This window comes from Aphelocoma coerulescens, chromosome 1, assembly GCF_041296385.1.
Source record: "Aphelocoma coerulescens isolate FSJ_1873_10779 chromosome 1, UR_Acoe_1.0, whole genome shotgun sequence".
Taxonomy (NCBI): Eukaryota; Metazoa; Chordata; class Aves; order Passeriformes; family Corvidae; genus Aphelocoma; species Aphelocoma coerulescens.
In genome coordinates this window covers 65,954,579-65,982,023 of record NC_091013.1, presented here as the reverse complement: position 1 = coordinate 65,982,023, position 27,445 = coordinate 65,954,579, and the positions used below count along the sequence as shown (strand labels likewise).

The window sequence follows — 27,445 nt, the reverse complement described above, 5'->3', positions numbered from 1 at the left end:
TCTGGCGGCGAAGTTGTAGAGGAGAGGAAAGTCCGGCATAATGGGACGCTTCAAGAAAGGCACCACACTAACGGAATCTATTTTATTCTCTCGGAGCTTTCTTCAGGCATTACCTGCGCTTGCCGCTCCGCAGGGAGCTCCCCCGCCAGCAGAGACCGTGCATGGGCTGGGGCGGGGCAGGAGGGGAAGAGTTCCGAGGGAATAGTACTCTCCCCCAGAAAATCATCATCGCGAAGGCATCTGTTGTCCGAAGCATAACTAAGGGGAGAACTCATCCGCCCATAGAACTCAAGAAAACAAGGAGCGGTGAAAACCCCCCCCAAACGTCGCCCGGTTCGACGGCTGTGTTTCTGCTGGACGCACGAATCGCCCGCGGGTCCATCACGGGTATTTTTAGGGCGATCACACAGCTGGTGTCACGGTCACGCACATCTCCAGCCTCCCTCCTTCCTTCCAGCTCCTCTCTAACCCCGCGGTGACATTCCACCGGCCTGTGATAGCAACGGAGGATTTTCCCGTCTAAACATAGAAAGATTTGCCAACCGAGCAGGAGTCCCGTGGATATTTCCCCGAGCACGTTACAAGTAGCAGCACCAGCAGCTCCACGGAGCCCAGAGGCCGGAGCCGGGAGCGCTCGGCAGGCTCGGACAAGCCCGGTCCCGGCCTCCGCCCGCCCGGGGCACAGCGGCTCTGCCTCCCGGGGCGGGAGGGACGAGCCCTCGCTCTCAAAAAAAAAAAAAAAAAAAAACAAAAACAAAAACAAACACAAACCCAACAACAAAAAAAAATCCTCAAACCCAAAAAAAACCAAGTTGAAAGGAAACAAACAAAACGACGACAACAACAAAAAAGAACACACTTGTTTTGTTGTTTTTTTTTTTTTCCAGGCTTGCTACCCTGCGCCGTCCCCGCCGGCAGAAAGTTTCCGCCGTCCCGCGGCACCCGAGGGCGGTGGCCGGGGCGACCGTGGGCGTTCAGGACCGGGAGAGAAACGAGGGGTGGGCAAAGTTCGGCACCCCTTTGGAAACGCGTCCCCCCAGCCCTGGTGGCGGTGGAAGGCCCTCCTCTGGTGTTTGCAGTTTTCTTTGTTTACATTCAGTTTAGAAACATTGGCCTTCGGCCAGAAAAGCGACGGTTCCCCTTCTCTTCCCCACCTCCCCTCCCCCCCCCCCCCTCCGCTTCTTCTCCGGTGGCGGAGAAAATACTTAAGCTTTACGACCCCTAGGTTTTAAAATGTTTTCTCCTCGGCTCCCCAGATTAACCCTTCGGCGCTACCTCGTAAAGAAAACGGAGCCGGGTGGTGCGTGCACCTGCCCTCGGAGCTCCCAGCCGAGAGGGTCGCAACAGGTTCTACCGGGAGATAGAAGGTACCGGCGAGCCGATCAGCGCCCAACCGAGCGGCGGGTCCCCCCCTCCCCGTGGCCCCGCCGCCGGCTCGGCGCGCCTCGCCTCGCCGCCCGCGGGGCGGTGCTGTGCGGCGGCAGCCGGGCGGGGAAGCGGCGCGGTTCTCTCTCCGCCGCCGCCGCTGCCGCTGCACCGCCCGGTTCCCCCCGTGGCCGCGGCGGCTGCAGCGGCGGCGGATGGGGGAGAACGCTGAAGTCGCTTGCACTCGCCGGGCTTGTATGTCGTCGTCGTCCCCCCCCCTCCCCCCGCCCCGCCCCTCCACCCCGATATCTTCCCCCACCACCCCTCGGCGAGGAGTAAGTGCCACCGCTCCGCCTTCTCCTTTTCGCAATGTTGACGCAATCTATAAATAGTGGAACAAAAGGACCAACTTCCTCGCAGCTTTGCTGAAACTGCACAAAAAAGGCAACCGGGGGGGGGGGACACACACACGCGGTTATTTTTTGATTTTATTTTTCTCTGGTTAAAAGGCGAATCCTCCTTCTCCGTTCCTCTCTCCCCTTCTCTCCCCTTCCCCCCTCTCCCGCCCCCCCTCGGCCCTTCGCTACTGGAAGATCTTTTTTATTTTCCCTTGCTGCCTCCTATGCTGGCAACGTCCTGCGAGTGGCTATTTTGCTTTTGCACAGAGAGAAGAGCTTCCCCCCTCGCCCTCTCTTCTGGCAGTAAGTACCATTTAGCTCCTGCCTTTTCGGGGATTGGGGGGCCCGCCTGTTCGCCTACCTGCCTGCTGCCCCAGAGAGCGGGTAGCAGATACCGGGAGCTCCGGGGAAGCGGGGGGAGGTTTGGAGGCGGTGAGGGGACGGCGCCACGGAGCGAGAGGGGATGCGCGCAGGGGCGACGGGGCGTGGGGGACCCGTGGATTTGGCCGGGGGGCCGACCGGTGAAGTAAGGTGATCGGGAGAGGGGACGGCTGCTGCCGCCCGCCGAACAAAAGCTGACGCTGATATTAAACGGGCTTTTGTTAGGGGGAAGTGAGTGTGCGTGCGTGCGTGTGTGTGTGTGTGCGGGGGGGACACCCCGCCCGCAGCAAGTTGCCGTGCGGCGGAGGGCACCTCAGACTTGTTTACCGCTCGGCGCGGCGCTCACTGGCGTGTTTATCCTGCACACACGGCGCGGGGCTCCCCTCCTCCCCCCAGCCCCATCCCTCCCCTGTGCCCCGGGGAGGGGAGGGATGAGCGGAGCGGGGTTTAAAGCGGGGGGTGGGGGGGTGCTCCGTCAGGAGATGCTGATACGATCACGCGTAAAACAACCACCCCCCTCCGGTTTGCAAGTCGGATCGGTGCAAGCGCAGGCAGTCACTGGCCGGAGGGAGAATTACATCATCCCCTACTCCAGTGATGCTACCTTTCGAGCCGCTACCATGCGCGCCGGGAAACAACCAGGGGCGCGCCTCACACCCCCCCGGCCGGCCCGGTGCCACCCTGGGGGCGGCGGGGGGGAGCTGGGGGGCGGGGAGGCGCGTCCCCGCGTCACTCACACACACACACGCCCGCCCGAGTGTTTACAGCGCTCACACAGGCGTATTGTGACGTCGCCTGAGTGACAGCCCGCCGCGCCAACGGGGGGGGGCGCGGCCCCCCGACGCCACGGCAGAGCACGGGTGCCCCGCCCGCCCGGCCCCCCCGCGCCCCGCGGGACCGGCGCCGTGAGCGGCTCCGCGGGGCGCGGCGGCTGCGGCTGCAGGGCCCCGCCGAGCCCAGGACCAAACGCTTCCAAAGTTAAATCCAACTTACACGCTCCAGTACCAGCGTGGCTTACGCGATGCCGATCAGTTTGAGTTTATGACGTTTTATGACGTTTCAAGCGCACACTGTACGCTCGAGAGGGGATCGCTCGTGAGAAAGGAGAGGCGTATTTGTAAGCGGGGTGTGTCTGTGAAGTTACACCGCTCCCTCCGGGAGCGAGCGGGGACGCAGGGGCCGGTCTCTTGCCGGGGAACATGGTCCTGATGGGACTTTGGCACAGTAGAAGCTGTCATATTGATGGCCCTGGACACTCCATTGTCCAGCGTGCACAATAAAAATATTACTTTTTTTTAAAAGGGATATAGACTTAAGTACCGAGGACGAAATGTGAATTTCACACATCGTATGCTTTCCCCAGTGTTACAAGTGTAATGTTACAGGGTTAGAAACTTGCTGCAATATGCTACTGTGTTGGGAAAAAGTGTCTGTGGGGTTTACCCAGTCTGTGGAAATATTGAAGCAGTACTTACCCACTGCAAAGTCAGTAAAACTGTATCACACTAAAACCAACAAAAAGTGCTTTACAAACTGATATTTGTCAAGGATTGTCTGCCAGAATGCAGCAGTGTAAAAATTATTAGAAAAACACCAGCATTTACTTGCTGCAAATTCAAGTAACCATGAAGCCCTGTTTAATAGTACACACAGTTTTTAATGTGTTAATGGTTTGGGTTTCTTCAAAGCGTATTACTTTTTTGAAGTCAGGGTGTTTCTATTTGTGCAGAAAATAGACTGAGAAGCTTTGAGCTCCTACTGTTACAAAAGTTAAAAGGAAACAAAGTTGAGCTGCTAAGTCGGCAGTCTGGAATGAGTCAATAGTATCTCCTTTGTCCTGCTAGCTTTCTCTGCTGTGGTGTATCTTTGCTCTATTTCCTCTGCAAAAGCAAATGAGCATTTCTACCCTCAGCATATTTAATAGACTTTAAAGAACTCCTGGCTTCTAAATATTGTAAACTACCAGTAATATTCCAATGTATCTGCCTTTACCAGCTATATGCAACAGTTGTGATACCATCAATGACAGTGTGCTCACTCCTTCAACCACACACATTTTCCATTATCTATAATTAATAGAGCAAATTATTCTTGTTTTGTTGTAGTAAGCCTTCAAAAGGGAACAAATATGCCTTTTTAAAGTACTCCATCGTCTCTTGGGTTTTTGGTTGGTTCGGTTTTGTTTAAATTAAAAAAAAAGAAAAAAAAGAAAAAAAAAAAGAAAACCAAAGTGATTGGGCTGGAGACACGAAGGAGATGTAAATAACTCCCATCTTCATTTACTTGGGGATTCCCTGGGAGTCTCAGAGGGCAAGGAGGTAACATAGCTAGCTTTTACAACAGGATGACAGGTCCTGACACAGGGTCACAGAGAATCTATGCTTGGCTAGCCCTGTGCTCCAGTTTTGTTTAGCTGGTAGCGAGTCCCTTGAGGGATCAATGTCAACTTAAGCATGCTAACTTCTACAGGTAATGGGCTGGCCAGTGACACAGAGTTGTGACTGGGTCCTCCAGGGCTCCCAACTCCTGCTGCACTTGGAGCTTGAGTGCTGCTGCCAGGCTGCTTCTGTGGCTCTGCAGCTTGTCACAGAGAGAATTAAAGTGGCAACCGTATAAAGCAAGCCCCAACACTGCCTGTTCTCTGAAAACAAAAGGTGGCTAGATGTATTAGGTGGATTGGAAAAGCAGCTTGGGTATGCATGGCTTAACGACTGAGGCACAGAAACCGGAGCCAACTCACATCACCATGAACTAAGTTTCTGTGTACCTCAAACCCACTTTGCCCTTAAATTCTGGCCTTGAATTGGTATTAGTTTTTCCACAGATCTGTCACACTCCCAGAGATGATAAACAAATGTCAATTCAATATCCCACACATAAAGGTATTAGATACCAATATACTTTCTCTGTATTACATAAGTACATCTTAAATTAATCAATTAAGGAACAAGGTGTATATATATATGTATGTGTGTGTGTGTATGTACATGTATGTATATACCCACACACATACACACCCCCTCACACTGGCAGTCCTTTCTGGTTTAACTATCAAAACCCATCGGAGATTAGAGTTGGGTTACTAGAGTTCAAAGGAAAGTGAATTTGTATTAACTCACCAGATATTTTAATATATACAGTATATAGTTTTTATTCAGTTTTATGTTACAGTATGAAGGCTTTTTAAGTTCGCAAGATCAAGATAATTTGGTTTTGTTTATAAAAATAAGTCTTGTTTGTTATTAATTTATCTAATCTGTTTTTCTTTTGATACTTGAAGTACATAAATGAGTAATTTAGCACATGATTATCTGAACGACCCTTCCTTTCCTTTTTTCACACTTGAAAAAGACTATCAGTTAACTCCTCCTGTATTACTGTATATGTTACCAGTCTGTCTGTACCATTTGGTGTCCGATACTTTTTAATTTTTTTTTGTAGTCTAATTCTGTACATAAGATCCCAGTTTGTTTGTTTTTTTTTTTTTAATGCAGCCCTATAATTCCTAATGATAACAAGCAGTTTTCTCTGATCACCATAAAGGCCTATGCTATGGATTTCCACAGCTTTCGTTTAAAACTCTAGATACATTTCTACCTTTTCATTTGTAAAGGGTGTTACTAACTTACATTTGGAAATTTGACTGATTCAGACAGCACAGTCTTCCTGGTTCTGCAAGCAGGCAGTTCCAGTGTTTCAGCTTTTGCACAGTAGCACTTTAACAAGCAGCAGCCATGCATAACTAACAAGACTGCAAGTCCAGTTACTGCTTTTTAGAAGCCTCTACCCAGCTCTTATGTTATCCAAAAATGTCTATTTTATGTTGTTGTGGCTGTACAACAATACTACTAACAGCAGGAAAGTGCCATGGTTATTTACAATGGATAAGATATACAGGGGGAGAAAAAAAGTTTTAAAAAATGGAGCCTGAGGCATAGGAAGAAAGCAGAACAGCTCCAGCTATCCTTTTATAGTAACTGGTGTTTTATGGTAAGTGGTTAAGAAAGGAAAACTCTCTCTTCCTTCCAGCTGCTAGCCAGTGATGGCATGATACATCTAACTGAAGACTGATTGCATTCTTGGATAAACCCTTATGCAGGTTTCATTTCTAATATCTGGAAACAAGCACTATTGCTTTCCTCAGTTCCTTCTCTTGAACCTACTTTTAGATTCCGGGTCTTACCCTCTAGCTATATTGATGGATGTCTAACAGAAGAGTTTTCAAGATTGGCATTAATGCTTCATAAAAAGTAATACATTCTTATGAATATTTTAAAGTACTGTAGTAGTTTTCATAAGTATTTTCTACACGTACAGTTAGCATTCTGAATACCACGTGTATAGATTATATTAGCTAGTGAGGACATCACTTCAAAATAGGTACATAATGTGTACATGACATACACCTAGCACAGACTAAAAAAGTGTTCCTAGCATGGATTACAGATACAAATAAATACTTTGTAAAAGATGAACAGAAACTAGGAAATCAGTAGTAGTTCATCAGATGAGAAATATGCCTTTAGACTCCACAAAGAAGTAAAAAATAAATATGTTGAAAACTAGGCAAAACTAGCTAGAAAAACAGAATACTGAGACCACTGTACTGTTTAAGGACCCTTAGTATCCTCATTTCTGTCTGAGTGTGGTATTGCATGAACATCCTTTTTTATAAAACAATGACTTTCACAAAGATTCCACTGTATGATGGTGTACTGATTGGCTGTCACAACTACTGACTAAATATTAGTTTTGGTAGCCTTTCTAAGTTAAATCTATAAACTCCTATATCTGGATAACTTTTAAAACCCTACACACAAGTGAAGCTCTTAACAAAACAATTTCCTGACTTACACATTGGCCATCCTTGTTTTCAAAGATTTGTTTAGCAATTTACCTTAGTTTGCCAATTTTACTTTTATTAGTTAGACAGAGAAAAATTAGATGGTCTCTTTTGATTTGAAGCGTATTTCATCTTAGTTTTATGACACTAAGGAGAGCGATAAACACTGCAGGCTAACTGGAAGGAGTTCCACATTAGTGCAATCACTTCAGTTTCGTAACTCCTACGGATTTTTATCCCTTACAAGCAATGATTTACATACCATTGAGGGAAAATGAAAATGAGGGGGAATCTCATTATGACACTGCAAAGTGTACTTAGTTTCTCCTAACACAGACTAGATTAAACCTGGCCTATGTCACAAGAGATGTGAAGGGTGAGAGCGAAGGGTCCTTTCTCATAATAGTCATGCACAATTAATGCTCTCTTCGCTCCATAGAGAAAACCAGACCCAAAATGAGAAGGAGGATATGGGCTACTGTTCTTTCACCTTCACTCCCCACCCCCACCCTCTGAGCTGTAAAGAAAGGATCAGGTTGCACTATTTTAAAAGCTGGTGCAGTACACACACTTCCTCAGTATATTGGCAAGCAGTGGGAGAAAATCTCTCTCAGAGCTCCCTGCAGGAGCTCCTACTGCTTCATAACGTCCTTTACTCAAGACTGACTTCTCAACAGAGCTGAGTCTTCACTAAAATGATGAAAACTTCTCCCTTAAACATACAATATTTTTAGGGACATTTACAAATGTGCTGGTTTGGACAAATTTGGAGGAAAAAAACAACAAACAACAAGATTATTGAAATAACTTACCTTTGACATGTGGCTTTGAAAGCTTCACGCTCGATGCAAATCATAAAAATCAAACTATCACAACAGCTCAGCACTACAGGTAAAGTAGACCTGTAAATAAAATAAAAGAGAAGTTAAGAAACTTACCATAATTTCCTGAATATGCTTAAATAAACAGGATTGATTAACACATTAAAGAATATAATTGCTCTTTCATCCTACTGTCTGAGCAGATTGCTGGTTACTGTTCCTACAGACGTTTAAAGTTAAATCACACTGCCGATGTTAAATCTATACCAAGGTGGAAGATGGATGGTGTTTAGTTCAAAGTTTGGAACAGGAGTTTAAACAAGGGACATAATCCTGTCCTTGACTCAGAATTTCACCAATGGCTTTTCCATTCTAAGATAGGGACAGTTAAAACTGTCCTACATCTCACTGAATCTGAGAGATAAAATAATGCTTACAGGGTGTGCCAATGCTACACATACCAGGGTTATAAAAGTCGAAAATAACCTAAGATCTGAAATCAGTGTTTAGCAACATTTTATTTACCTGTGCATTTCTCTTTTTCAAAATACAAAATTCACAGTTCCCAAGGCAAGGTGCATAGTTAGCAATGCCTAATGAATGTTGAAAGGCTAATCCAACTATGAAGATCTCTCTTCAGAGGAGTTCTCATGCCATATCATATCTCCACATAAAAAAAAGAAACCCAAAATTATGGTGATTGAAATTCTCACCAGTCTTCCACTCTTCACATTAGATATGAAGAGCTGACTGGGAAAAGGCACTAAAAGCCTCATATCTCACCCAGGGATCCTCCTGCGGGAACTGTGGAAGGAAGCCATAAGCGGCCTCCTGTTGGAAGTTTCACATTGGGCAAGTTTCACACTGGGAGAAAGAGTCTGCACAAAGCACTGCAAAAATGCTGGGATGAGCCAGTAGCACTCAGAGGCTCGAAGAGCTATGTCAAGTGGCCTAAGAGTGAGAAGGAATAAATCCTGTTTAATCTTGCCTCAGCCACTATTACCTGAGCTCTGAGAGTTTTAAAGGAACAAAATCTCATTCCAGGCTTAAAAGAAGCTTGAGGTCTATAGATAAAAAGCCGTGTACAACAAATGTAGTTCTTAATAATGCACAATTTCAACATGCAGACTGGGAGATATTTCATTTGAAAGCAAGAATGAAAATAATGACATGTTGTGTCATATGACGACAAATTTACAAGTAATAGCAAAACTGTCCTTTTCTCATGCATAAGAGTCATCATTCTGGAGGGAGAGCCTGCTGAAGATATGTAAGAGGCAGATTAAAATGGAAGGAAAGATAAGAAGTTTAATGGAAGATGCTGATCTGGATGACTGAAGTCTTCATCAAATAAGAAAGCAGTCTCCTATTTACTTTCTGATGCTGTGTAAATGAGCGAATCAAAGCCCACACATTCTCTTGCAAATCATGTCACAAGGACTCTACATCTCTATGCCCCTGAGGTCAGGAGTGACCATGTACTGACCCTTGACAGACTCCTGCCTCCTTTCCTCTAATACACCTCCCTAACCACTTGAGCCCCTGTGAGTGCTGTACATTGCATGCTTCATACCTTTCCTTTCTTTTATTTTAGCAATCTATACCCCACTAAAATTTCCTATAATCTTTTGTGTTTCTCTACAGCCTTTCTTGTATTGAGAACTTTCTCAATATTTAAGCAGATGTGTTAAGGAATAAGGAAAAACATAAAGAGATAAGATTATTTCAGGGAGAGACTCAGCAACTTTTCAGAAAAAGGAATAGTGTATTTCAAATAAAATAAGATTGTTTTCAACTGGAAGAGGCTCATGTTTATATTATCAGTAAAACTTCTGCCAAAAGGGGAGGAAACTGTAACTGCAGACAGTAGTTCAAAAGGAAGTTCTGTCCAGACCAAAAAAATCAACTTCTTCTTACAGAGTATAAAATATGTGATTAATGCTGAACTTCTGCATATGCCTTAAATACTGAGCCATGAGTGTGGATTGCTCTTTAAAGTGTCCAACAGCCTTAATGCTAAAACCTATACAGGGAAATAGTTATGACCATAGCATTCACCAAGCACAAAACTGAGATATTCTTTCATTGAAACTCCTCCAGCTCTAACAAAGACAGCATTCAAAAAAAAAAAAAAAAAACAAAAAACCAAAAACCAAAAAACACAACACAAAAAAACACCAACCATTCCAAAGACCACTGTAGATGCTGGACATAGACTTATTCTTGAGCTAAAGACAGACATCTGCTAGCCAAAAGGAGTAATTCGGATAAAGGAGAGACTTTCAAGTTTCAGCCGTCTAGTTTGAACTTATCTATGTTTTCACACATCAGTAGGTTCAGTGGAGTTAGAAATATCCAGGATGTGTAATGAAAACAATCTATATCAGTGGATACAGCATGAACATGATAACGTATGTTTTCCAAGCCTAGAGCAATTGTCAAGCAATTACTATTTGTCAAGGCAACACACTTGATAGTCAGGGTCATCTAACCCGAGGTCATCTCCTACCTTGTAGAAAGGCAGGTCTCAGTAACTCAGCTGCCCAGCTTTCTTCAATTTGCTCTGAACCCAAGTTGCAGATGCAGGTTTCCCTCACTGCACGCAGCCAGAGAGCTGAGGGAGGCGGTGGTGACAAGGGCTCAGTTTCTGCACCGGGATGGCTCAAACAGGCAACAGCTGCTGGGGTTTTGTTCCGAGGGAAGGAGGGCCCGCGCGGGTCAGAGGGGACTCCTGGACAACTGATTATTAACCAGGGCTTTCTAAAGCACTTGCAAGGCCCATATTGTGTTTGTTTAGGACCCAGAACTACAAGTGCATGTTATCAGCAGACTGGGTGAATTGGTTTGTGTCTCTTGAGTTCAATTATCAATTCTAGTTGCCTTTTAAAGCAGAAAAGAGAAAAGCCTTGTCTTACGCAGCCTATTTTGGTCCAGTTTTACACTTCCTTTTTATTCTTTCATTTTAAAGACCCTTATTAAATTAAATATATCCTCTTTATAAAATATGGTTCTTTTTGCTATCTAGATTGTGATTTCATGCCTGCAAAATTTTTATTTAATCATCTATATAACAAACTTCTTATTCGTAATTTTTACATTTCATGATAGAAAATTTAATGGGCTTCTCTTTACCATGACTTTGTCTTCCAATTATAATTTATAAAAGTGTGCATGTGGATGGAAAATGGAATTCAATTAAAATGTACCAAAAGAACCCATCTTTTTTGTTGTTGTTGTTAAATAGCTATAAATGTACATAACATGTAAGAAAAAAAAGTTATCAGAACATGCCGCATTGAAAATTGATTTATTCAACAAGCATGAATCACTGCAAGTTGGTGAACTTAAGTGATTGTTTCTGGTTAGCATGACCTTCAAGACTTTACAACTAGTACATCTCATCCCCTTACAGATTTCATTCATGGACCTAATGAGAAAAAATGAAATTACCTGCTTTTTCATCTCCCAGTGGATTTTTCAATTTTGAACATACTAGTCATTAATACAAAGTAGATTAATACATTAAAAGAGAAAAAGAAAAGTTATCAGAACCTGGTTCCACATTCTGCAGGTTATAATTCCAAATGCTCTGCCAGTGACTTTCAGCCCTTCTGTTGTTTGGCTTTATCTAAAACTTTGGCATAAAAAATGTGTGGCACGGTATTTTTATTGTGTTATTTTAAAACACTACAGTAAATTTAACCTTAATACTGGCTGCCCTACTTTCATAATTAATTTTAAGTGATCTTGTTAAAAAAATAAACTTTTAATTTAAAGAAAGCATACATAGAGAACTCATTAAACACATATTAATCGTTTCAGGAGGCCACACAAGTAACAGAAAACATTAATTCCCTCCTTTCTCTTGTAGCCATTTAGATGGTGGTATGTTCAAACCAGAATGGGTCTGCTGGTGTACATACAAAGCTAAAGAGGCACAGGAGTTTGCCTTCATTTCTCAACACCTGAGGCGTTAGAAGTAAGAAGCCAAACAGGATAGGTTTTGTCTTTAATGCACTGGCTGTTCAGGTGCAGATTTACCAGCAGCAGGAGGGAAAGGGTGAAAGGATGCTATGAAGAGCTCTAGATCCTTCCCTGTTCCTGCATTCATTCTCCTCCTCATCAAGCTATAGCTGCACCTATGCCTACCTACTGAAAACTGGATGGACTTTGGGCCAGCCAGGGAACTGAACACAAGAACTGACCATCTTAATCTCTGCTAAAAATAGAGACTTCCCATTAAAATTCCTTGTCCTTGCAAAGTGACTTAGAAGGATAAACCTACTGTCATGACAACTTCCCACGTTTAAAGGAAGAGAAGGAAACTTATTTCTGAGACTTTCCTAAGGTTGTGATCCTGGCTTGCTGCATTTTGGAATATGACTTACAGATTTGGTATCACAGATCTGTGGATCTGATCTATTCACTTAAGAAGGATCAGAATGAAATTCCTCCTCCTCCAAAATTACTGTGTTGGAAACAACATCATCCCATGGATTTTCTATTAATTTTCTTGCTCTTTTATTTGGCATATTTCCTCAAATCAAAGATTTCCCCTCTGTAATAAAAAGAATCCGAAGGACAGTATAAGGAAGAAGAAAAGTCATTACTCAAAATTACAATGGTAGCAACAAGTTTCTAGAGAGATAAAGATGAATAAAGTTTGATTTAAGTAAGGGCAGGATTACGTGAGCAAAAAATGAGGAGAGGTAGAGGCATTTCATTAACATATGTTATAAAATCTTTGAAATACTACAGACATTGAAGTTAGCAAAGCTGAGAGTGCAGTAAAAGGAACGAGAATGGCAAAGGTTGACTCTAGGTGATTGAATTTAAAGAGGGGAAAGTCCTGAAAGTATTTTGTTTCACTTTTGCAAAGACTGCGAGGAGGTCATGAATCATAAACAAACTTTGTTTTAAGAATACTAGAAAGGTCAGACTGGTTCAGGCCAGGCATACACTTGGCCCATTTACCTATCTCCAACAGCTGACATAAGCCAATTCTTATCCAAGTATTCTCTCAGTGAACAGCAAGACCAGGACAAGCACATTTGATAATGCCCATAGATTCCAGCATCCAACTTTATTTTAGCTTGGACAATTTCCTGAACCTGATGTGGTTTGTCCAGTCACTGACCTTTACTAGATATCTCTTCCAGGGCCTCGTGCAGTCTCTCCTTAGATTGTTGTGAACTTCTTTAATCCATACTGTCTTTAGTCAAAGAATGTTGTGAGTATAATACCCATGAACGTATAAATTAATGTAATTTATTGTATTATTTGCTTTGAACGTGCCTACTGCTAGTGTCTGATGCACCCTTATTTTTTTATTAATAGAGAAGGTGAAAAGTTGATCCCTGTCCATCCTTCTTGTTTGTGACTTTAAAAATTTATTTATTTATTGCTGTTTTGAAAAAGCAAATTTTTCTGTTTGTTAGAGGGGTGCTGTAGTTACAGACTCTGAAGAAGACTGCATCACCCCAGGGCTGGAAATCTATTTCTTCTTAGCTCTGCCAATCAACCACCAGTCTGCCTGCTATCTGTGGCAGATGCTGAAGCTGCTATTGCAAAGAAGTCCTTCCAAGATCCTGGGGAACTGGAAGCTTAGATGAGCACATTCTGAGAGAGCCATTCTTTTCCACTGTTAGGGAAGATGCATTAGAGGAAAAGATGCAGTCATGCATATTGTGCTCTTAAAACCCTGCTGGTCTTTCTGCAAGCAGAATCTAAAAGAATAGTAGGGAGTGAAAATGAAGAGAAGAAAATCTGACAATCCACAGAAATCAACCCCATTCCAAGAGAACTACTTGCTAATAACTAAAGCCCAAGGAAGCAATGTAAACTTTATCTAAAATCTGAAGCAGAAAACTGAAGTAAAGTAGTTCAAGCCTCCTCTAAAGGAGGCGGGCATTGTTTCTAGAGTAGACCTCAAGTGGGCACAGTTACCATCATAATAAAAACAGCAGAAGCTTGTGAGAGTTTCCTATTATTTCAGTAGGAGATTCATAACTCATGCAGTACACTCCCATTTTCCCTGCCATGTGTTTTACAAGACACAAAAATATTTCTCAGGCAGACAGAAAAGCACAGTTTCTATTAGTAAAAAATTATACAGACAGGTAAGACAGGTCTCCACTGTTAAGTAAAAATATAAACAAAATCCTTTCCTAAATCTTACCACAAGTTGAGGTATATTGTATCACTGTACAGAAGAAGATAAGGAGCTATTGCAGAAAAATGCACTTTCAGAGAAATTATGTAAACTCCACTTAGTGTCAAAGTTATTAAACAGTCCGGTACTATTGAAGTAGAGGAGATTAAGGGAGACTGGCCATGCCAGGATACTCAAACAGAAAGTCTTTCATTCGGGTTTGTGAGTAACTCTAGTTAAAGTAACTCTATTTGACACAAAATGATCTGTACTGTTGCAAAATAGTTTCTGTCAGCAGATTTTACCCAGGCAACGCCCTGTCTATCAGCTATACTCATGCCGGGTTTGGCTGCAGGATCTCATTAGTATTTCAGAAGAGTATGTCTGGCTAAGCAGGTAAAGAGAATGTACTGAAAGTTTCACAAGATACAAAGATTAAAAAAAAAGGCACACAAAGCCCATGTTATAAACAGGTAAACAAAACATTTAGTCAGGAGCTCTCAGCATCCCTTTAGTTAGAACAGGACACCTATTTGTATCTGTTATGAACAAGCACACATTTAGAAGTCCCCATTTGAAAAATGTGACTCTGGAAGACAAGTCAGTGCTATTGACTCCCTGCTATGATGGCTAGATATGTTGAAGGTTGGAAAGGCTCAAGGCTCTAATGTTATCAGCTCTAATCCCAAATGTTTCCTGCTTCTGACTGGCTTAACTTAGAGCTGTGTGTCACATAAAAGTTCCTGAGGATGGTCTTTCCCCTCACTGGCTTGTTGACAAAAATACATGATTAATTATCACGTTGACTACTGGCACTTGTTTGGGAAGTCCCTGAAAAACAAACCCAAATTTATTTATTGTTCAAGGCAGAGAATACTGACTCTGAAATATTTATATAAAGAGAAGGCATCTCCTGAACAACACAAAGATTTTGAATGTGAGCAAATCCCTGTCTCTGAATAGATCTGTCTGTCACCCAGACCCGTGGTACTGCAACGTATGAAGGCGACACTGTAATGAGTATTTTTCATTCAAAGTTTGATGAGGAGAGGACTTCTTTGGGTACAACAAACATCTGATGCAGCAAGCACCAGGTCATTGCAAGGCTGTGCTTTCAGAATGTAGATAAAGTACAAAACGTTTTGAGAGAGACTATAAATGCTGAGATATTTTTACTGATCTGGAAAGATGACCTAGAGGCTGATTTAATTGACCTGTTGCAGTCTACAATCTCTCCTCTGGGAAGTAAAAAGCTCTTGATAATAGGATGTATAACAGTAAAACCATAACAAAATGTTTTAAATTGAGATTGGTTTTTTAAGTCTGAGAATTGTTGATCATATAGTTTTAGACCTGTGTGAACTGAATCAACGATCTGTTGTGGTACTACACCTCAATGCTTTATCTTCTGAAGCAGGCTGTGGCGATGGCTACTTTTTCTGGGAGAAGGCAGGGTGAACACTAAGTCAACAGAAAATTCCTGCTTGGTTCATGACAAAGACTCAAGGGTAGCACTCTGTAATGTAATCCAGAGTTCCTATGAGGAATCTAGTGTCTTTCCTCTGCTGCATGGATCCCTATGTAAAAATAGACATCTTGCAGGCTGGCAGTTCAAAATCCCTGAGGATTAGTGATTGGTTAGGAGATTACGGACACTACTCCAATCTGAATTTGAAATAGCAAATGAAATTGCTGAGGCACTGATAGTTGACACTGAACTGCTAGCCTCCTCACCCTTCCTGTAGAGACAGAAGGCTCTGTCACTGATTTGGAATGGTACATTTGCTTCTGCAATCAGTCATAGAAGTCACCCTGTTTCTGGTGTTTATTGTTTCTAATAAGCTGGACAGCTTGTTAGAGAGTAAGAGACAGAAAAGCCACGAGGCCAACAAGTCACTCAGCACTGTGTGTATGACATGGTACCGAAATACAATCACTACTATTGGGGCTATAAATACATAAGGCACTCAACACAAAGCCAGCCACTATCAAGGTCCCTGCAGAGAGCATGCAAGTAATAAAATTAGTCTTTTCAGGACCTGAATTTTAAAATACATGAACCAAAGATATGTCATATTGCTGATGAATTTTTTATCCCTTCTACATGTATGGCAGCAACTTGTACTGAGAATCACGTCCCTCTCGCCTCCGTCAGATTTCCCTGCCAATACAAGTGGACCCTGGTAATGGATATGTACCAGAAGATCAGAATCCCAGCTTTTAGGACACTGAACAAGAGACATTGTCTTAAATCATAACTATAGCTTTACTTCAGAAATAAAGTGATCTCCTTTTAAGGGAAGTCTTCTCCTCACCCTCCCTCCCTTCCCTGCTGTATTTTTACTCTTTAGAAAGGGGAAATGTTACTATGGGATACGTTGCTCTCTGAAGAATCACACTAAGGAAAATCTTAAACACCAGAAACCTATGACTCCTTTATCCATATACAAAGAGGTACATCTAGTATGTTAACTCAAACTGTATTTTGCTAATTGTCATAAGGGGACTTAATTTATTGTATGAAATTAATTACACTATTACAACTAAAGTAAAGTAAATCACACAGTACATGTACTGCATTATTTCCATCTCTGTGGTATGATGGAAATAATGAAATCACCCATGTTTGTATTCACGTGGCTGCTTAATGCCCTGAGGTCAATGGACATAAGGGTACTTCAAGTATCTGCTGATACCATTTAATGAACCTTGTTCAAATAATTTGTCCTTGCACTCATGGGGTACATGCACACCAGCAATGAAACGCATCTACACAACCACTCAAAGAAGCATCTAAGAGCATCCCAGAAAAGTTACTCATGCTCTTTATAAAAACTGGGCAATTAAAATAACTCTTCATGCTTTGGCTAGCTTAGATGGAAAACTGGGCTATACAAATTAACACACACACAAACTGCATTAACTATCTCTTTATGCCATTGTTGTACCTCACACTACTAGTCTGGAGAGCCCAAAACTGCATAGAAATGCAATTCCTAGCTCTCCAAATATAAAATTTTTCTTAATTCTGACCTATTCACTGGCCAAGCATTCACACTCCTAAATAGTAACACTCTCTAACCTATATCTTTCTGATGTACAGTTTGTACTACTTCATTCAGTCCAACTGCGGTTATGTTAAATAAGGGGATAACATTACATTATTAAATCTGCTAACATAGAATGACTGCACACCATATTCTCCCAATTCTACCTCCAATCATATATTCTTCTGCCAACTTAAATAAGTATTATATCATTCCAGTTTCTTTGTATGTGGCTGTTTACCTAAATTAAACTGCATATATTTTTTCTTCCTAACCACCCTTTAATTATTGTTTTTGGATGTCCTTATGTAATCTGAAAGTAGTATTTTCAAAAGTATTAAATGATAATTTCATTAACACCTTTCAAAACGGGGGTTAGATCCATCTATATATTATTAACTGTATATATTTCTGAGTACAATACTATCCAAAAGAGATACAGTCAACTTGCTGGGGACTGATTTCTGTAGTAGTTGTGCTGGGCCTCATGCAGGAAAACTGAATTTGTCATCCCAATAAATCCCCTCTGGTTAAATAAATACTTTCTTTAGTCAGCATTTTTTTTTAAAAAACTGTTCAATAAAATATTACATAGGAAAGCTTAAAAAATATCATTTGCATTTGCAACTTCAAACTGTAAAAGTGAAGGTTTCATTACAAAAATTAGTAAATTGATATACATGTTGAGAAGCAAGTTCTCACAAGTAAAACCAGACAACTGTAGGTTTCAATTGTAATTAAAAGGAGCTCTAGTTTGTTGGTTTTTTTCTTCTCAATTTCTTCAATTGATTAAGGCATTTTGCAATTTAAAACGATTATTCTCTCTTCATGAAACACCTTGGATCAGAAATTACTTTTCTGATTTACATGAGAAGTCAAGTCACACAACTTTCAGAGGACTTTTAAAAGTAGTATTCACTTATATCCAGGAATTATACTTTAATATCCATGTAAAAAAGTGTAAGTTAAGCATTCTAAAGTTATTTGCTAGACGTGTTCTTCTAAAAACTTCTCTGACCTGTACTGTTTTTCTTCTATATAAACTGTATTAATATAAAGATGCAGTGTTATGTGACTCATATTCTTGAATAAGTCTATTCAAGTTGACAACAATCATTCTTCAGATTGGCTTGTATTACAAAGGTTTTAAGACTTTGGTGGTCTCTTTCTAAGTTAATTCTCAAATAGCATAAGCAGATGCCTCCTACTTTAAAAAGAAACAACAAAAAACATAACAAACAAACCATAAACCAAAGCCAGGTAAATCTAAATGGTTCAAGTGCAGTATTAAACAAAAAAGTCATACTGGAACCCCTTGGTTCCTTATCAAGGTAACAAGACACAATGAGCCACAAAAGTGAAAGGGTGCTCTTTTCTTATTTCCTCTCTGAGATGTTAACTGAGTGAAAGAGACTTGATTCTCTGTACAATATTCACATTTTTAATACGGCTGCTTCTAATAATTGAAACTTTTCTAACACAATTTGAGGGAAGAGGGTAGAATAAAATGTCCATTTGCAAATGTTCACAGCCTTTCCTGTTGCAGACCCAATACAAGAAAAACCACTGGAAGAGGAACACTTTAATTTGAAGACTTTAATTACTGTTTGATAGAAACACATAAGTCCTCAAGCATCTAACAGATACAACAGAGTAATAATTATTAACAGTTTTCTCATCATCCTTCAAGCTGAATTTCTAAGATAGAATAGACATGCTAGCCAGTATTCTGAATAGACTGAATTCTGTCAGTATTCTGAATAGTCAAATGATCTTCATTCCTTCAATATTCTTGCTCTTATGTTACATATTTTATGCTCTAACAAAAGCATATACATGGATTATTCCCATTTTAATCAAGGCCATGACTGTTGGTAACATGAACCATACATTTTCTTTAATATTGTTTTTGAGTACAGGAAAATAAAATAACTTGAGGTTTGGAGTAGAAATACAAGTGATACTTTCTAATATCACTAACTAATTTCACTTTAGGGCTCCATTATCACAGCATAGATACTAGGTTTCATTTTTATTACTAACAGACTTTACTTATCACTGTAAAAATAGTCTGTTAACCACAGAAAGTAAAATTCACCATCAAAGTTCTGGTTTTGTTTAGGAATCAGACTTTTTCAGATATGCTGTCAAATAGTAAACCCTAGTTATCTATATGTGACTTAAAAGAAACTACATGTGTTTTGAATTCAGAATATTTCCCTGTAATACCTACATACCTGAAGAGCATGTGCTAGAGAGAATTAGAAGACAAGAAAAAAGGGCATTTGCAATGATGAAATCACCTTCCTGACCAGAGAACCAAGCAGTGCAAGCAGAATAATAGCACTGCTTGCATGAACAGGTAACATGCTTTATCCTCATTGATGATCTGTAAATAGAAATTATATAAAAAAAAACTTTATAATTAAGTGAAAAATAGAATATACAAAGGCATACAAAATTCAAAAATACATCTATTAGGAAAAAAAAGATACCTGTATTTGTGATGATTTCTCTTGTGTTCAGACTATACAATTTTATCTCCACATTCCAAATTTATTTTTCAAGTTGCAACTTGGTATTCTGGGTTATTTATTGTGTGGAGCCAACAATTATGAAAGAAAATAGATAGATGTAAGAGGATTATGATGACAGAAACATTTTGTCTAATCTGTTCTAAATTGTCAGTGAGGAAGATGCTGCAGCATCACCAGATAACTTGGTTCCAGTCTTTAACTATCCTTGTACTTAAAAGGGTTTTCCAAATATGCAGCATGTTCTTTTTGACTGCAAATTAAGATAATATTTTCTTGTCCTTCCAAAACTTGGTACAAAAGATCATTGGTGACCATCTCCTTCATAATAATCTTCAGATGTCCTATTATTTTCCCCAGTCTTCTCTTCTCTAGACTAAACAAATACAACTTTTTTGAAACATGCCTTAAAAATCTTGCTTTCCAAAAACCTTTTCACTCATGTGTTCTCTTATGGATTCCCCTTCACATGAAAATTGAAATAATTTTTGTTTTTTAGACTTTAACACAGTGATCAAATAATTTTATTCACTGATTTTTATTCTGGCCATTTTGCATGTGTATTCTTTGATCTTGCTTCATCTGTAGAACTAGGTAGCACTCGTTATTTGAAATTTTATGGAACTGTAGAGCAGTAGGCCCCACAGACCCTTGAAACAAAATACATCTCTACATCTCTTCGGTAACATCTTTTGGAAATCAGTAATGGCAATTTTCTTTGAATACAGAGTAAGTCACTTATATTATTTTTTTCTTTTACTTCAAAAAACTGGATAAACCGGGGATTTTGTATATCTTCTTAGTTTTACAGTTAACCACTAAAACAAGAATTATAATATTCTTAATAAATAAGCAGTAGGATGGATGGATGGACAGAGGCATAAATCTAATTTTTCTTTAAGAATCAAGCATAATTGAAGGGAGATTTGACTCACAGCCCCTATCTCTCTCGTCTCAAAATAGGTAATGTCTGCTGAAACAGAGTTATAAGGATGTTGATAGTTGAAGTACACTAGGAATCTCTTTTTGATGATTACACAACTACAAGTTCATGGTAAAAAGATATGTCATGTCTTGCATTATTTTCAATGAGTTTTACCTGAGTGAAGAAGAAATATTGTGGACCAAGGAAAGTAAGACAAAAGATTTAAGATAATAACAGATCAATTCTGCAGCAACTATCTGTATTCATATTTATTCCCAAATGCTTGGCTTCAGAGAATCCAGTCTCTTTACTTTTTTAAAATCACAGATAGTTTATTTCAGGAATCTTCAAATTTTTTCCTTGGAAAGAAGGTGGTGGGGGCGGGGAGGAGGGAGGGGGAGAAGAAGTGATAAACTGCAGACCAGTCTATGACATTTAGCCCAGATTTTCCACTTCTTTGTTCTACTTCACTTGTGCAGACTATGCAACTATACCATAATCATGTATGAAAGATCTTCTCAGAAGTGGTTTCTACAGTTTGGTTTTGCTTTTTATTATTCATATAGTTTATTCATAGGGTACTTTCATAATGAATTTCTGAAATGTACTAGTTGTTCTTTGTAATGTAATTAATCTATCCATGTGCCAAACATCCATGATACCTAGGTGTGCACTCAATAGGCTAAATGAGCAAATAGGCTGAAGGATTCCTCCTAGCACTACACTCCTGCTCAGAGCCACCAACCTCAATCTCCAGAAAAGCCTCTACCCTTCAGCCAAACTTCTGAATGCAGTTATCTCCTCCTTCCATACTTCAATTTAGCTTCCAGCAGCTCCTAAAACCTATGTCCCCCCACTTCCTCAGGAAACATAGACAGGCAATTCCTCAACAAGTGATTATTTAAGCAGGAGTGGTGGGCACGGAATGCAATCACAATTAAGAGAGAAGCAGTCTATGAAGACTTCTCTAGCAGGCCTGTCCTATCTGCCATAAGATTTTTCAGAATCTCTTTTTGCAGAAGTCTTGAAGCAACTCTTTTCCTCAAAACAGGAACTACCAGTTCTGGCAGTTCAGACATTAAGTTTAGCATATATAATGTACTACAGGGGGAAGTGGATAACTTCAAATATTTTGTTTGGCTGTTTCATGTAATTTGCTAAAACTATACTCAAGGGCATCACAGTATTGTAATTTTATATAATTCACCTGCATTTCCAAAATACGAGGTCATAATAAGAAAGAAAGCTTCTTTTTATTCAGCTAGTTATGTAATATATGTGACAGATTTGCTTTATGTTATTCTCTATGTGCATCTAATTCCAATTTCTTATATTGTTCACTGATACTCCTTTCTTTTAACATAGTTTCTATTATTGGCAAAAACAGAATCATACAGTCATGCTACAAAAGGGATTTTTCCTAATGCAATTCCCTACTGTGTTGCACATCCAGCCGATGGCAATATAGTAAAGCCAGAATAGCCAGTTTGTTCCTCCAGAAAAGCTGCCTGCATTTCTGCAGAACAACTTCTCAAAATACTAAGTCTACAGGGAAAGTTATGCTGAATAGTTGTTATGATGGTCTATTTTCTTACCAGCGTTCCATTAAGAATAATTTCACATTAAGAACTGTTTCCAAATCCCTACCCCTAATCTTATTTCTCAAAATCTTGGCTATTTTCCTTTGACCTAGAGCATCCTACAATTTCTTTCATTTATGTCCTTTATGTCCTCAGTACTCACCAGAGTAGCTGACCGCTTTCAGAATCTGTATTTGTTTTCATTTGAGCAGTTTACTTCCTCTGTTTACCTCTAAGTGACTTAAAAAACAACACTCAGCTGAATGCTAATGGATCATGTTCCAGCATTGTCTGATGTGCCACGTTTTCCTCTCCTTTTTTATTTTCTGTCTTCAGACTTAAGCAGTTAATCCCAGGTCACAAAGTAGTCTATGAAAGTAATTTCATTTTCCCTTTTTGTGCAGTTTTTCCTGCACATAGTTTTCTATAACCTGTAAAATTAGAAATTATCATGAAAATAACTGGTGACCTCACAGGTCAAAACGTGACCTGGAACCTAATAGTAATTATATCACATACTGAACACCTGTCCAAGTAATACAGAGACTGCGCTAATTCCAAGACATTATTGCATATGCTTTTTTTTTGAAAACTGTATAAATATTCAGTAGAGTCCTTATCCCATCATGTGAGTGATGAGGCGATTATTTGATATTGAAGCATGCCCACTTCAGCATCAGGTCCTTCTCAAAAGTCTCAGAATAAAACACCACAAGCATATTTCAGGCTTTTATCCTACAAAGAGGTCCACGTAGATGGGACCCAAATTGCATTTTAATAATGAACTAAATCTATTTACCCAAATGGTCCTACACTGACTTCTTTGCTGTAACCTTGCTTACCTTGAAAAGCATATTCAGTCATCTAACTGGCTTTCCAGTTTCCATTTTAAAATACTTCCACATCAGATAAGTAGTTTTCCCTTCTATTGTCCTCTGACTTTCTTCATTTGCCAATTTTTCAGATTTTCTGTGGTTTCTTCCCTTTTAATTGTCACATATTATATCCAAATGTAGTATATTAATTGACATTTCTGGTAAAGAAATAGTAGTCTCTAAGATTACTGGTGTTTCATGCCTTTGCATTTTTGATTTAGATCAAGCTAGTACAGTTGTAATTACTGCCAACTGGATGCAGTTCCTAATATCTGCGTTACTGAGCTAAAGAGGGCTCAGGCACTAACTTGAGCTCTACCATGTGATAACCCGCACCATTTAACTGTTAGCCTGCTCTTTGATATGCTTTTGGCTGAGGCCAACAAGCACACAGGTAAAATACTGCAGGATTTGAGGAATAGCATGGGTTAGGGACTCTTATAGGCAGTACAAATGAGGGTACAGTGGATCAGGAGAGCAGATGGGTTAGCCAGGCAAATGTGAGCTGTAGCTTGCTACCGGCTCTTGAGTGAGTGGTGGTGCCTTTTCTTTCCTAGTACAGATGTGACCTAAGAAATTAAATGCAGCCAAAAACTGGTAGAGAGATACCTTCATATGATGCCATTCCCAAACCTGCACAGAGGACATGAGCTGTTGGTATGGGAGAAGGACAGACCAGTGTTAGGCTGACTGTGACTTCCCCAGGGCATGCAAATTCTCAGCCTGTGAGTAGAAATGGATATTGGCTACCTTGTGCTACCTCCAGTGAGCAGAACAGGGGTACAGAATCTGGTACCCTTCATATTTTCAGATTTTTTTCTATATTCTCAATTACCATTTTTGTTAGCTATTTCTTCAACTATCTTTTCAAATAAATGATCCAATTCATAGACAGTGGTCTTAAGACTTCCTTTTGTTCAGTATTATTCTATAGGGAAAAAAAGAAAAGAATTAACTGCTCAAGAAACTTGGAAAAAATCTGCTTTCTTGTGTTTCTTTAAGAGTTTCGCATACTTCCAGAATATATTAGCAAAACTATACTAATTAAGTGGATAATTAGGCTTAGATAGCATCACATGGTCTGAGCTCTCTTTCTGTTCTTTCTTTGCATGATGGCAAGTTTAAAGTTCTCCTTTCCAGGTCGTTTCCCTTTCTCCAACTTTCTACTTCACTGAATATTATTTTACAGTGGAATCTCTCTTATTTTATTGCAATGGTACTCTGAACCAGCTTTTTGCTATTACTCTTCAAACTCATTATCTTTCTGTCAATGATTTTCACAGTATGCTTACACTTTTTCTGCTCTTTTTACTAAACCAGAAGTATTGTACATTCATAAGGTCTTAATTTTAGATCTAGTATCTCCTTTTTTCCCGATCATTATCAGATCCAGTACCGAATTAACTCTCATTACTTCTTCCAGTTGTTCTAAGCACTATACAAAAAATCCTGTAGCCTATTTTTAAGCACTTCTTGTAACTCAAATTCCTCTTTTACAGCTCTTCATACATTTCCATATATATAGCAATATATGTATGTGTAACATGAATATAATATGTCTGTATTTATATATATGATAATCATAGAGACCCTCATAAACTGAGAGAAAGTCAAATAAATCAAACCTTCAACACCATCTTCATGGATTTTGCATCTTCCATTTTCATTTGTGAAATCATTTCTGTGTCTGCCGGCCATGTGATCTGCAGAATCTGCAAGCAGGGTGGTTGTTTTATAAATTATGTTTCCCTCACCTTATATTCCTTATACAGCTGCAGTATAAGGATAGTTATATTCTATTTATGTCTTGGCCAGTCTTGTTTGTAATGCAATCAAAGAACAATTCTTGGAATTTGTAGTGGTATTGCACCTCTCAAGACCACCTGTACCTAAGCTGTGTTTATGAACAGAAAAACCTATTTTTTCACTTTTATTTCCTGCAGGACTTCATAGATTAAGTACGTTTTCACATCTCAACGTAGCAATTCACTCAGCTTTATTCTCCTCTGGCAAATGTTTCCCTATGGTTACACTTACTCATTTGCTGAAGTATCTTTCCTGTTTTGTTAGCATTTCCAGCTATGCTTTCCTTGCTGTTCCTAATATATGTAAAAATAAAGACATTTAAACTGATTTTTTAAGCTGAGACTTCATCACTCAAAAATTGCAAGTCAAAAATACACAAAGTTGAGCGTAAAAATAATTTTATCATCAAACCACAAGTCCAAATTTTAGATTACTAGTATATCAAAAAAGCAATCATTTTGTAACTTAAGCTACACCAATACAGTACTCTCAAAACTAGTTTTCTAAAACTGTGCTAAGTCAGTTTGAGGTACTTCCTTCTAACAATAATATGCCATTGTTAGAATTGTATTATTTCTCATGATGAGCAAGGCCTTATTCCATAACAACTCTGCTGTAAAATGAATACGAGTATTAAGTCACAGATTATTTCAGGATCTGTATTGTATTGTATTGTTAATAGGATAAATCTTCAGCAACCATTAGTGACTTAACTGTATGTTGTCAATGTGCATCATTTGCGGATACTGCACAAAGCCCCATCACATTTTACATAGCTTTTAATATTCTTTTCTACGGCTCATTTTAATATAGTTTCTCTTTATAAAATTAGTTGCAGCCAATGCAACTTCATTTTAGCAAAAAACTTACTGCTTCTAGTGTTCAACACAAACTCCTCATTGGTGTAACCATTTTAGAGATTCTGAATTTCCTCTGCTTTCTAATAATTTTCTGTAATGTCATCCTCATGCTCAGTAGACACATCTGGCAAAAGTGCTTTGTTAATGGCCTCAAAATTATGCACAGTCCTGCAGGTAACTACATTAGTTAAAAACTTCTAGGCACCATAAATGACATTCTCACTCACACCTCCAATCATTTTCTAGTACGTTGCTATTATTAGTGCCATTATTATTACAAATTACTGTTGGTGTCAGAAGAGTAATATTTTACAAATATAAAGTGAAAGTTCTGAACATCACTGTTTATGTTTTATCATGGCATTCCTTCTACTGCAAACCAAATAATTTAGATTATCTAAAGAACATTTAGTATACCTAATAAAATATGGTATAAATACCATATTTTATACCATTTTATTTTATTATACCTAATAAAATAAAAAACATTAATTGTTATTCAGTTTTTCTGCTATAGCAGAGCATGATTTTCAAGAACTGTCCTGATTTTATGCATGTTTACCTTTTAGCTGTCTTTTTCAAAAAATTCTCTCTCCTTATATTGCTATCAATACAAAGCACTCTTTCCAATAGCATTTTTCTTTAAAGTTCTGAAAACTTTTTCTCTAAAGTTCTGAAAACTTTAGCCATACCATTTATGAATACAGTATGGTTTCATTCAGATGCTCTTTTTAAGTTAGCATTCCTATACTGAACATGTACCATAAGTTTTTATTATTACAGGAATGTTTATCTCTGTCTTTAGTTACCATTCCATTGATGTAGGAAGTAAGGTATTTTGATCCTCTGAAGGCACATGCATCATAAAAAAACCTAAAATGCTGTCATGAGTTGTTAAGTTTCTTCTCTGCTCTACTGGAAGTCCTAAAATAGCAGATCCATCCAGCATCCAGCATTAAGAAGTAAATTCTTGAGTATATATGATCATGCTCAAGACAATATTCTAGGTAAATGGATGCAAACATATTAGAAAAAGGGATCAGTATTGGACCAAAAGAGTTAGGAGAGACCAGTGTAGAAAGGAACCAGAAACTTAGGTTAACAAAAGGAACAAACAAAAAAAAAAAAAAAAGAGAAGACAGAGAACTCTAGAGAAGGAGAGATATTTAACAGCTATAGATCAAGAAAATATTAGCAGAGGGAGAAAGAAAATAATTTGACCTTTTAATAATTACTGTACAGAAAAAGAAATTTCAGCTTTTAGTAAGTCGGACTTTACCAGTACACAACTTTGTAAGTCTACCCCACTTTTTGCAAGTGAGCCATGTAGGACTCAGTTGTTAAAATAAAGACTAATGCTGTATTTTATTAAACTTATATGTCTTTAATATGGATTTTATACTCTTCACATTTGATTTAACATTTCTACAAACATCTTTAAGTTACAATTACATTGGGAAACCAACACATTTTATATGAAGGCAGAAGAACAATATTTTTTGACTATTCAAACCACAAAAAAATTCATGAGTGCCATATTCTTCTTTTTCTATGTCTTCGTTACAGCACTATCAGTCAAGAAAGTACTGGTATCGGCATCAAAGGAAGGGTCAGCAATCTTCCACGTCAGAAGTTAAGACAATACTTTCAGCATGGAAGTAGGATTGTCAGAGAGGTAGCAAGTGAAAAGCTTCAGAAAGGATGGCATCTATAAAGAGTCAGAAAAAAAGGAAAAAAAAAACCAGGGAAAGATAAGATAACAAGATTGAAAAGGACAGGAAAAAACAATACACAGGAAATGGCAACAGCAATAGTCGTGTTTATTCATATTAGAAACAGTACAAGAACACTGACAGAAA

The 27,445-nt window shown here is 39.3% G+C and overlaps 1 long non-coding RNA gene across 2 annotated transcripts in view; it reads left to right on the top strand.

Annotated features, from left to right (window-relative positions):
* The first annotated feature begins 1,724 nt into the window (after window positions 1-1,724).
* Window positions 1,725-27,445, top strand: part of LOC138108446 (uncharacterized) — a 72,045-nt gene continuing 46,324 nt past the window's right edge. For both annotated transcript variants that reach the window (XR_011149967.1, XR_011149966.1), the window contains exon 1: window positions 1,725-2,066. This is a non-coding gene — a long non-coding RNA (uncharacterized lncRNA). The remainder of the gene's footprint in view (window positions 2,067-27,445) is intronic.